General features: G+C 43.5%; 1 long non-coding RNA gene across 3 annotated transcripts in view; it reads right to left on the bottom strand.

Annotated features, from left to right (window-relative positions):
- LOC141084628 (uncharacterized) overlaps nucleotides 1–13,248 on the bottom strand; it is a 278,465-nt gene that overhangs the window by 146,381 nt on the left and 118,836 nt on the right. The gene's annotated exons all lie outside the window — the stretch shown is intronic.

Raw genomic sequence — 13,248 nt, 5'->3', positions numbered from 1 at the left:
ACCACAGTGTCAACACCTGGGCAGGCCGAAGACTCCACTTGCCCTGAAGAGAATCGATGATGAAACCCAAAGTTACAAAAAAAAGTGACATAAAGTGGCAGAACTAGCTCTATTATTTAAAGCAAATTCGGTCAAGGGCAAAAATGAAACCCAATCATCCTGATCAGCAGAAATAAAACATCTCAAATAAGACTCCAAAGTCTGGTTTGTTCTCTCCGTCTGCCCATTGGTCTGAGGGTGAAACGCAGAGAAGGACAACTGAATTCCCAGCTTGGAACAAAAAGTCCTTCAAAATCTAGAAACAAAATGAACTCCTCTGTCAGACACAATATTCTCAGGAATCCCATGCAAGCGAACCACCTGTTGCAAAAACAAGGGCACCAACTCTGAGGAAGATGTAAACTTAGGGAGTGGTACAAGATGGACCATCTTAGAGAATCTATCACAAATCACCCAAATAACAGTCATTCTCTGAGAGACAGGCATATCAGAAATAAAATCCATTGAAATATGGGTCCATGGCCTCCTGGGCACCGGCAAAGGTATCAACAACCCACTAGAGCGAGAACAAGGTTTAGACCGGGAGCAAGTCCCACAGGACTGCACAAAATTCCTGACATCACGAGACAAGGCAGCCACCAAAAAGACCGACTCACCAAATCTCTAGTACCAAAAATACCTGGATGACCAGCCAATGCGGAGCAATGAACTTCAGACATTACTCTCTTCCTCCACTGGTCAGGAACATACAATTTTCCAATGGGACAACGCTCAGGTTTGTCCTCCTGAAACTCTTCCAGAGCACGTCTCAAATCGGGCGAGAAGACAGAAAGAACTACCCCCTCACCTAAGATGGTAGCAGGCTTGGTCACAATAGGAGAATTAGCAAAGAAACTCCTAGAGTGGGCGTCTGCCTTGACATTCTTAGTGCCCGGAAGAAAAGAGACCACAAAATCAAAACGTGTAAAAAACAAGGCCCACCTAGCCTGTCTAGGATTCAAGCGTTTGGTCGACTCCAGGTAAATCAAATTCTTGTGGTCAGTAAGGACCACGACTTGATGTTTAGCTCCCTCCAACCAATGTCTCCACTCCTCAAATGCCCATTTCATGGCTAACAGTTCCCGATTCCCCACATTATAGCTGCGTTCGGATGGGGAGAACTTTCGGGAAAAGAAAGCACAGGGATTCATTTTAGATGATACCAGATCTTTTTGGGACAAAACAGCTCCTGCACCAATCTCAGAAGCGTCCACCTCTACCTGAAACGGGAGTGAGACATCAGGTTGCCGCAAAACCGGAGCAGAAGTGAATCTTCGCTTCAGCTCCTGAAAGGAAGAAACAGCCTCTGGAGACCAATTCAGCACATCAGCACGCTTCTTAGTCAAATCAGTCAATGGTTTGGCAATACCAGAAAAAATAGCTATAAATTTATGATAAAAATTAGCAAAACCCAAAAACTTCTGGAGGGCCTTCAAAGAAGTGGGTTGAACTCGATCATAAATGGCCTGTACCTTGGCCGCATCCATTTCAATAGTTGACGGAGACAAAATAAATCCCAAAAATGAAATCCTCTGTACACCTAAAAGGCATTTTGATCCCTTGACATACAGGGAATTCTCCCTCAAAATCCGGAACACAGTCCGAACATGTTCCACATGAGAATCCCAATCCTTGGAGAAAATCAAAATATCATCCAGATAGATAATCAAAAATTTAGCGGATAAGATTATACGCCCCCTGAGGTCAAGCTTGGTAAACCAGCAAGCATCTTTAACTCTGGAGAATAGATCAGAAATCAGGGGTAACGGATACTGATATTTAACAGTAATTTTGTTGAGGGAACTATAGACAACCCCAACTCACCACAGACACAGATTTCCAATCCAAAACTGGATTATGGATTTGCAACCAGGGAAATCCCAGAACAATGGTATCATGCAAATTATGCAACACCAAAAATCTGCAATTTTCTTGATGGTCTGGGGCGACCCGCATTACCACCTGGGTCCAAAACTGAGGTTTATTCTTCGCCAAAGGAGTAGCATCAATACCCCCTCAAAGGGATAGGCGTCCACAGAGGTGTCATAGGAAACCCACAACGTTTAGCAAAATCCAAGTCCATCATGTTCAGAGCCGTTCCCGAAACCACAAAAGCCTTAGCGGAAAATGTGGACAGGGAGTAGATCAGAGTAATTGCCAGAAGAAACTTAGGTTGAACACCACCCACAGCAAATGTGTGTGCAAAACGTTTCTCTCGTTTAGGGCAGACAGAAATCATATGAGAGGCATCTCCACAGAAAAAACACAGCTTATTACGCCTTCTGAACTCCTGACGTTGCGCCCTAGACAAAACGCTATCTCATTGCATAGGTTCAGACATTTGTTCAACAGGTGGCAACATTTCTCGTGTACTTTTACGTTCACGTAAATGCCGATCAACCTGAATGGCTAATGACATAGAATCGTCAAGACCAGAGGGAACAGGAAATCCCACCATAGTATCTTTTATGGTTTCTGACAAACCCTTCCGAAAGAGAGCTGCCAAGGCACCATCATTCCAGGCAGTAAGGACCGCCCACTTTCAGAATTTTTGACAGTATAACTCTGCAAAATCCTGACCCTGGCACAATGCCAAAAGGGCATTCTCAGCTTGATCAATAGCATTAGGTTCATCATGCAACAACCTCAAAGCTTGAAAAAATGCGTCCACATTAGTCAGAATAGGATCATCAGGTGTCAAAGAAACCGCCCAATCCTGGGGATCGCCGCGCAATTTTAACCTGCTGCACAGAGCTCCCCGATGTGTTAGGCTTCAAGGCAAGAAATAATTTACAATTATTCTTCAAATTAAAAAATTTAGACCGATCCCAAAAAACACATCAGGAGTAGGAATCTTTGGTTCAGCAGCATGTGAATGAGCAAGACAGGCGGAAATTCCCTGCACTTCAGCAGCCAGCTGCTCCACACGATCAGACAATTGCTTAATCTCCATTAAGAAAATTCCTCCTACGGCCCCAGAGAAAAAGAGGAAAAAATATATATTAAAAAAAAATTCTGACACTTTTTTTTTTTTTTTTACAATTCTTTCCTGCTATTGAGTACCCTAGAATCTGCAGTATGGCTGGAGATTCTGTTATGAATGAGTCACCGGAGGAGGAAAAAACAAAAATACAAGCTTAGTCCAGAAAACCGGAGAGGTTGGTAGCTAGCGGATCCTATTCACAACAACTAAGAGTAGCCGTGGGGTGTTCCTATGGTGGTCCTAGGCACCTCGTTCACAGCCGAAGAACTAAATAAACCTAAAGAAAGAAAGGGGAAATCTAAACTGCCCCAGAGCAGACCCCAAAGCAATAGACAGCCCCCAACATGTATTGGCGGTGAAAACAGATGAAAACACAAACACAGACAGAAAGACAGGCTGAGCAAACGATGGGGCCCTCACTAACTTGACAGGATAGGAAAGAAAAGCAACTGTCTGCAATCACGCAAAAACCCTGCCAAAAATAATGTCCAACACGTCTGATAGAAAAGGCCCTGAAGTCACTAGACTTCAAAATCACTATATCAGCACTCAGGTATATTCTGAAAGCAGAGCATAGAGAACAACTGATCAGAGACAAAAATGGAGCTCAGCCAGTCCCAACCAGGGCTGGCTGAACACAAACACTAAGTAAACCAGACAAAATCTCATGGAACAATAGCAGAGCAAAAACTTAGCTTTAGTAGACAGGACTAAACTGGAGGCCAGCGCTCAGAGCAGAGAGGATCACCAGCAACCCAGCAGGGCGTCGGCGGCCTTATATCCACTCAGAGATTCTGGATGTTCAATCACACTCCACCTGTTCAGATAACAGGCTTTTCCCATCCAAATCAATTTCACTACCTCCTTTCACCAGCAGAGGGAGTTCATCGGACATCATAGGTGAAGGCGAAAATGAGCTCATAACAGTTGGAGTTAGAATTGGGGTTTCCACTGTTAAGGCACATAAGGTGCTCTCCAAACGCAACATGGTGTCTGATCTCAATTCCAGCCAATTCTGTATTGAAAAAGTCAAACGATGATCCTTCCCTTCAAAGCTCTGGCATGCGCCCATACGGTGGTTTACCCCCATATATGAGGAATCAGCCTACTCAGGACAAATTGCACAACTTTTGCAGTCCAATTTCTCCGGTTTAGTAAAATAAAATAATTCAACCTGAAGTAATTTTTTTGTGAAAAAAAGTTAAATGTTCATTTTTTTTAAGCTTTTAAAAAATTCCTGTGAAGCACCTGAAGGGTTAATAAACTTCTTAAATGTGGTTTTGAGGAGTGCAGTTTTTAGAATGGTATCACTTTTGGGTATTTTCTATCATATAGATCCCTCAAAGTGACTTCAAATGTGATGTGGTCCGTGAAAATAAAATGGTTTTGCAAAAATGAGAAATCGCTGGTCAAATTTTAACCCTTATAACTTCCTAACAAAAAAAATTTTTGGTTCCAAAATTGTGCTGATTTAAAGTAAACATGTGGGAAATGTTACTATTAAGTTTTTTGGGTGACATATCTCTGTGATTTAAGGGCATAAATATGCAAATTTCTGTTTTTTTTCACAAATAAATGCAAGTTAGGCTGGTTTCACATTCGCGTTAAAACGACGCTGCGCACTGCGTCGTTAAGCCCCGCCCCGATCCGGCTCCCTGCCCGCCCCATCCGGGATCACCGCCTACTTTCGCATTTGCACGCATGCGATCGGCACACCCTATCTTTAGCATAGGGTGCGCAGATCATGCGCTGCCAGTGTGAAAGTAGCGTGCTGTGCACTTTTGACGGTGCGCCGTGCGCGCCGAAATGCAGCATGTCCCCACAAGTGACCCCATTTTGGAAACTAGACCCCCCAAGGAACTTATCAAGATATGTGGTGAGAACTTTGAACCCACAAGGGCTTCACAGAAGTTTATAACGTACAGCGGTACAATTAAAAAATCATATTTTTTCCACAAAATGATCTTTTCACTCCCAATTTTTATTTTCCCAAGGACCCTAAAAGTTATTGTGCAATTTGTCCTGAGTACGCTGATACCCCATATGTGGGATAGACCACTAATTGGGCGCATGGAAGAGCTCAGAAGGGAAGCAGCGCCATTTGACAATTTTGGCTGGAATTGAGATCGGACACCATGTCGCGTTTGGAAAGCCCCTGATGTACCAAAACAGTGGAATCCCCCCACAAATGACACAATTTTGGAAACTAGACCCCGCAAGAAACTTATCTAGATGTGTGATGAGCACTTTGAACCCCCAAGGGCTTCACAGATGTTTATAACGCCCAGGCGTGAAAATAAAAAAATCATTTTTTTTCCACGAGAATGATATTTTTGCCCCCAATTTTTTATTTTCCTAAGGGCAACAGGAGACATTGGACCCCTAAAATTGTTTTGCAAATTGTCCTGAGTAGGCTGATACCCCATATGTGGGGGTAAAACACTGTTTGGGCGCATGGCAGAGCTTGGAAGGGAAGGACCACCATTTGACTTTTTCAACGCAGAATTGGCTGGAATTGAGATCAGACGCCATGTTGCATTTGGAGAGCACCTGATGTGTGCAAATAGTGGAAACCCCCAATTCTAACTCCAACCCTAACCCCAACACACCCCTAACTCTAATCTCAGCCCACCCCTAGCCCTAACCCTAGCCCTAACGGGAAAATGGAAATAAATACATTTTTTAAATTTTATTATTTTTCCATAATTAAGGGGGTGATAACGGGGGGTTTGATTTACTATTTATGGCGGGTTTTTATATTTGGCAGCTGTCACACGCTAAAAGACGCTTTTTATTGTAAAAATAGTTTTTGCATCACCACATATTGAGAGCTATAATTTGTCCATATTTTGACCCACCCAGTCATGTGAGGTCTTATTTTTTGTGGGACGAGTTGATGCTTTTATTGGTACCATTTTCGGGCACGTGACATTTTTTGATCGCTTTTTATTTTGTTTTTTGGGACGCAGAATTTACAAAAACCAGCATTTCATGAATTTCTTTTGAGGGGGTGCGTTTACACCATTCCGCGTGCGATAAAATTGCTAAAGCCTTTTTATTCTTCGGGTCGGTACGGTTACAGCGATACCTCATTTATGTCTTTTTTTATGTTTTGGCGCTTTTATGCAATGAAAACAATTTTATATAAAAAATAATTATTTTTGCATCGCTTTATTCTGCGAGCTATAACTTTTTTATTTTTTCTCTGATGATGCTATGTTTGGCTCGTTTTTTGCGGGACAAGATGACGTGTTCAGTGGTACCATGGATATTTATATGCGTCTTTTTGATCGCGCGTTATTGCACTTTTTGTTCGGCGGTATGATAATAAATCATTATTTTTTGCTTCGTTTTTTATTTTTATTTTTTAAGGGGTTCACTTAAGGGGTTAAGTAATGGGACAGTTTTATAGGGTGGGTCGTTACGGACGCGGCGATACCAAATATGTGTACTTTTGTTTGTTTTTTTTATTTTCAAAAAATGAATTTATTGGGGAATATTTTTTTTTTCTTGAATTTATTTAGCAATTTTTTTTAAATTGTTTTTACACTTTTTTTTTTTTTTACTTTATTACAATGTCCCAGAGGGGACATAACTGTCCTGTGACAGATCGCTGATCTGTCACATCACAGATCACTGTGGGGAAAAGGGGAAAGGGGTTAAACCTGGTAGACAAAGGAGTCTTGAAGGGAAAATTCGACACTTAACTCTGCCAGAGCAATAAAAGTTACCATTTGACTGAAGGGAGGGAGGAGTGGATAAAATTTCACAGAAGGAGACTCGGGGATGGCAGTAGTGTGTGAGGAATGCAGCAGGAACTGTGTTTTTCACAACCCAAATGTCGGGAAACAGGCAGCCCTCTATATGTACCTAGGACCATAGGAAATAATTCATGTTTCCCTGATATAGCTATTTACCAACTGTAAATATATGGTAAGTATTTTGGTACATCAGATAAACATACAAACAGAACAGTTTTTCTAACACAAGCCTGCAGAGCCGAATTCATGGAAAATTTGGTCAAGGAAATTTTTCTGATTAGGAGGGCCAAGGTCATTTGTACTCTTTAATCTTTGGTGCATTTTTAGAGATGAGCAGGCAAGACAAAATTCTAATTCACCTCTTTGAAAGGATTTTCCTATGAAATTTGATTTGTTAAAAAGTTATTCTCCATGAGTCAAATGTTCCTTTTTATGCTATGGGGTCACTTAAGATCACAATACTGTACATAAAACATGTAAGATAAAGAAAAACATATACTCACATTACCAGTCACCTCTGCATTCCTAACCGGAAACTGTGTAGTCCTTAGCAAATCTTGAGGGCTATACTGATCTCTGACTTACTACTAATGTACACTCACTGGCCACTTTATTAGGTACACCTGTCCAACTGTGTGTTAAGACTTAATTTCTAATCAGCCAATCACATGGCGGCAACTCAGTGCATTTAGGCACGTAGACATGGTCAAGACAATCTCCTGCAGTTCAAACCGAGCATCAGTATGGGGAAGAAAGGTGATTTGAGTGCCTTTGAACGTGGCATGATTGTTGGTGCCAGAAGGGCTGGTCTGAGTATTTCAGAAACTGCTGATCTACTGGGATTTTCACGCACAACCATCTCTAGGGTTTACAGAGAATGGTCCGAAAAAGAAAAAAAATCCAGTGAGCGGCAGTTCTGTGGCCGGAAATGCCTTGTTGATGCCAGAGGTCAGAGGAGAATGGGCATACTGGTTCGAGCTGATAGAAAGGCAACAGTGACTCAAATTGCCACCCGTTACAACCAAGGTAGGCAGAAGAGCATCTCTGAACGCACAGTGCGTCGAACTTTGAGGCAGATGGGCTACAGCAGCAGAAGACCACACTGGGTACCACTCCTCTCAGCTAAGAACAGGCATCTGATGGCTACTTTCAGCAGGATAATGCGCCATGTCATAAAGCTCGAATCATCTCAGATTGGTTTCTTGAACATGACAATGAGTTCACTGTACTCAAATGGCCTCCTCAGTCACCAGATCTCAATCCAATAGAGCATCTTTGGGATGTGGTGGAACGGGAGATTCGCATCAGGGATGTGCAGCCGACAAATCTGCGCCAACTGTGTGATGCCATCATGTCAATATGGTCCAAAATCTCTGAGGAATGCTTCCAGCACCTTGTTGAATCTCTGCCACGAAGAATTGAGGCAGTTCTGAAGGCAAAAGGGGGTCCAACCCGTTACTAGCATGGTGTACCTAATAAAGTGGCCAGTGAGTGTATATGGTATGATTGTCCAATAAGTGTCATAAATGCAAGACACTGCGAGGAAGCGCACGGAAGTATAAATATCAGGAAATTTGTCTAAAACCCCCATCTTTCAAGAATCGATCTGCACCATCAAACACCCCATCCTTTCAGCACAGGGCCAGCAGCATTGCCCTACTTCTGCCACCACCACCAGCTTACTGCATCAGCAACCCTGCCTCCCGGGACCCCCCAGCCGGAAAGCTACTGTAAAGGCAGACTATAAGATGCAACACCATTTTAATATGACTTTTTTCTTATTTTCCTCCCCAAAATGGGTGCATCTTATGGTCTGGTGCATCTTATAGTCCACAAAATAGAGAACTTATATACACCCTATACACCTGTCATGACAAGATGACCTCACTTAGATATTTCTGTATGACAGTAGACTTAATTGCTCTTTTGGGCACAGACCTACAGTCTTATTCTCAATTAATTGAAACAACCATGGATGAAGGAGAACACTAAATCATTAAGTTGGAGGCAGTCAGGGGTGTGTCCTAGCTGGCAATGTGAGAGGATGCTCAGGAGAGAGCTCCCGTCACCGTTGATTAATTAATCCTATGCAGACACTGCCTTCTGCTCTGAATTGAAAGTTGAAAAGTGAGGACCTGGAAAAGATCCAGGAGAAATAATCTCCGTATAGTGGGTCTGCCGGAAAAAATGGAGGGGAGGAATCCTACTGAGTTTATTGAATGTTGGCTGAGAGAGAAAATGGGAGCTGAGATGCTGACAAAAGTTTTTGCTATTGAGAGAGCTCACAGAGTCCCACCACAGCTCCCTGCCCCTGGTGTTAACCCCCATACTATGCTTGCTAAAATACTGAACTATAGAGACAGGGACATTATTCTCAGGAGTGCCAGAGAAATGGAGGATCTAACTGTTGACTGACAGAGGATTGCCATTTATCCATACTATTCTGTTGCAGTTCAGAAACAGAGAATGAAGTTTACTGGGGTCAAGAGACGCTTGAGGGAGCTGAGGGTGCAATACTCCATGCTGTTCCCTGCGAGGCTGCGGGTGGTAGCCTTTTGAAAAAGTCCAGTTTTTCCTGACACCAGAGGACACTACCCAGTGGATTGACACTAATGCTAAAAAATTATAAGCCAAAGGAGACTGAGCATCTGTGGAGACCCAGAAGCATGCTATTTCTCATACCTGGAATAGGAGAACTGTGTTTCCTATGTACCTGTTCCTTGTTGATGCTGTTTTCAGACTTGGATGTGTTTAGTCTGACCATTTATAGGTTCAGTCTGATGATGCTGCGATAGATTATATGGAGAGAGGAGAAGGATTCATATTGGAATGCTGCAGTGGTGTATTGAAACTTTTCTACCCAGTTGAATGTTTTGAAATGTTTTATACCAGTGTAAAGAGTTGAAGTTTTAATGGTGTCGGGAGGCGGGAGGGGTAAGTCGTTTACAAGAGAGTGTGTGTACTGGGCGGAGGAGCCCCGCTCTCAATGAGAGGAAGAAGCTTTAGTTTAAGGAAGGGAAGAGGGGGAATGGGGAGTTCCAGGGGGGGATTAGACAGCTGGTATTAGGAACAGTGGATTTCATGATGAATGATGAGTGGTGTGATGGGGGACCATATTAAAATACTGAGCTGGAATGTAAGAGGCCAGGTGGACAAGACCAGACGGGCGGCGGTTTTGCAGTATGCTCGAGACCAGAGAGCCTCTATGATACGCCTGCTTAAGACACATTTAACGTAGGAACTGGATACAAAAAGCATATCATTCTACCTTTTCCATCTATTGGATGGGAGTGTCGATACTGGTCTCTGCGGGGGCATGGTATGAGGAAGTGGGGGTGCATGTGGATGTGGATGGACAATATGTAGTGGTGATATGTAAATTGTTTGGTGTGTTGCTATGTGTGGCAGCTATGTACATTCTGCCTCCTTATTCCAGCAGGAAAATTAGGGAAGTGTTGGAGTTGGCTCGACATGGGGGAACGTTGCCAGTTTTAATTATTGGGGACCTTAATAACATATGTGATGATTTTTGGGACAAGAATAAAACCACTCAAAATAGGTCTGAGGGTCATATTACTGCATTTGGTACATATATTAGAGAAGTCGGCATGATTGATTTATGGAGAGTGCGACATGTTGGGGAGAGGGGGTACTCTTGCAATTCACCAGCTCATGATACCCTATCTAGAATAGATATGGCTCTTGGTAATGGGTTGCTGGATGCGATAGTGGGAGACGTGAGGTACCTACCAAGAGCTTTTTCGGACCATAGTCCGATTGAGATAGAGGTCACAAGCTGCATGCAGGGGAGAGTGGAAAATTCACCCTAACTGGTTACATAGTGTGGATTTAGAGAGTATACAACGGGAGGTAGTGGTTTTCTTTGAGTTTAATGATGGGAGCACGGATATATCCACTATATGGGAGGCTATGAAAGCGTATCTGAGAGGTTTTCTGTTTAGGGATATTAGTAGATGTAAGCAGCGGGCAAAACAGGCTGAGAGGGCAGCGGCAGAGTGTTTAAGGAAAGCGGAGGATGAGATGGTTATGTTTGGCACCCCAGAGGTAGGGAAATGGTTAAAAGAAGCTCAGATTAATATGAATAGGATTCTATTGGAAAGGGCGGAGAGGAAAAGGGAGTTTCAGCATTTGGCTTATTACCAGGAGGAGGAGACAGTGGGCCACATGTTGTCACTGGTGGCGTCTGCCCAGAGGAGTATCTCATATGTGCATTCATTGATTTCGGGAAAAGGCACGAAGGTGTCTGACACCTCAGATATTTTAAGAGTCTTTATGGATTTTCATACAGATTTATACTCCTCTTGGGAGGGGGCATCGGTGGGAAAAACTGTGGCATTTTTAGAGGGATTTGGGTTATCCAAATTGGGAGAGGATGACAGGGAAAGTTTGGAGGCACCTATTACTGATGAGGAGATAAGTCAGGCACTAGGGTCAATGTCTAGGGGGAAGGCGCTAGGTGTAGATGGGTTACCAGTTGAAATTTATAAAGGAATGCAGGAGTTGTTAGTGCCCAGATTAAGGGTGGTGTTGGAAGATGCTAATAGTAAAGGGACTTTGCCAGCATCCATGAGAGAAGCCATAATAGTGGTAATACCAAAGGAAGATAAAGATCCACGATTGCCTGAATCATACCGTCCAATTTCCTTGCTCACAACAGATGTGAAGCTTCTGGTCAAGGTGTTAGCGGACCGGCTGATGGGTATTATCTCTAAGTTGATACATCCGGATCAGTCTGGCTTTATGCCTGACAGGTCTACGGCCGGTTAATTTGAGAAGGTTTTTTATGAATATGCAGCTGCGAGCCGATAAGGCTACTTTCACACATCAGTTTTTTGCCGTCAGGCATGATCGGGCTTTTTTTAGAAAAAACGGATCCGGCATAAATTTTGGAGAACTGTAGAAACGGATCCGTTTTTTTGCTGGATCCGTCTCTGTTCCTGGAGGCTGGCCAATTGGATCTGAGCATGCACAGACTTAAAAAAAACGGATCCGGTTGCTGGATCCGTCTTTTTCTGGATCCGGCGCATTCCGGCGCCCATAGACTTTCATTGTAGCAAAAAGCTGGAAGCGCCGCATCCGGCGCTTCCGGCTTTTTCGCCGGAGACAAAAAACGTTACAGTAGACGTTTTTTCAAGACGCCGGAATGAGACAAGTTGCCGGATCCGGCAAAAAACGGATGAAACGCAATGCCATCCGGCACGATCCGGCGCTAATGCAAGTCAATGGGGAAAAACCGGATCCGGCATTGCATTTTGCCGGATCCGTTTTTTCCAAAAAAAAGCCGGATCGCGCCTGAAGGCAAAAAACTGATGTGTGAAAGAGGCCTAACTGTGGTCAGATTGTTATCGCATCCTTTGATGCCCACAAGGCATTTGATAGCGTAGAATGGGGATATTTGTGGCAGGTTATGTACTGTATGGGCTTTTGGCCACAATTTATATATTGGGTTAAACTGCTGTACGCACAACCAGTGGCTAGAATTAGGGTGAATAGGGAGTTATCCCACAGCATAAAGTTACACAGAGGGACGAGGCAGGGGTGTCCATTCTACCCTCTTCTGTTTGCTTTGGCTGTGGAACCAATGGCCGCCAAAATGCGACAGTCGGCTTAAGTCTCCGGGTTCAAATATGGGTCAATAGAAAAGAAGATAGCGCTCTATGTGGATGATATATTACTGTTTTTGAGTGATCCACACACTTCTCTGGGGGGGTGCCATTCAGCTTATTGAGGGACTTGGGTCTCTGTCGGGGTTGGTGATAAATTGGAATAAATCAATTCTGTTTCCGGTTGATGATCCAGGGGATGAGGTGGGGGAAGCAGAGGATGGGGGCAGACTTAAAGCTGCAGATGAGTTCAAATATCTTGGGATATGGATTTCGGTGCCGATTATGGACTATTTGCATACAAATCTGACTCCTGTTCTGGGGGTTGCTAAGGCTTGGATTAAACTGCATTTGTCGGTGGTGGACTGAGTTAATCTTATTAAAATGATTCTGATACCTAAGGTGTTGTATGTCCTGCATGACGCGCATATTTGGAAATTTAAACAGATTAATTCTTTATTTCGAAGTTTGGTATGGGGGAAACAGTATCCTCGTATCAGGCTGGAGACACTTTGACGGCCCAAGGATGAGGGGGGTTTAGCTTTGCCTAATCTGGAAATATATTTTCTTGTGGCTCAGTGCCAGTATCTTAGGGGCTGGGCGCACGAGGTGACTTCTAGCATAGTACAGCATCTAATAGAGGGTGTGACGAAAAGATGTTCTGTGGTACAGAGCTTGGAGGATGGTTTCCTGGGGGTACTTGGGAAAACTTACCCAACATTATATCTGATCTTTAAACTGTGGGAAAGGATTAGACTAATTTGTGGGGTCACCGGTAGTGTTGAGCATTCCGATCCTGCAAATATCGGGTATCGGCCGATATTCGAGGTATCGGAATTCC

The sequence above is a fragment of the Dendrobates tinctorius genome, unplaced genomic scaffold, assembly GCF_039654945.1.
Source record: "Dendrobates tinctorius isolate UK_male_01 unplaced genomic scaffold, ASM3965494v1 ptg000025l, whole genome shotgun sequence".
Classification (NCBI taxonomy): domain Eukaryota; kingdom Metazoa; phylum Chordata; class Amphibia; order Anura; family Dendrobatidae; genus Dendrobates; species Dendrobates tinctorius.
This window is presented reverse-complemented; position numbering and strand designations above follow the sequence as displayed.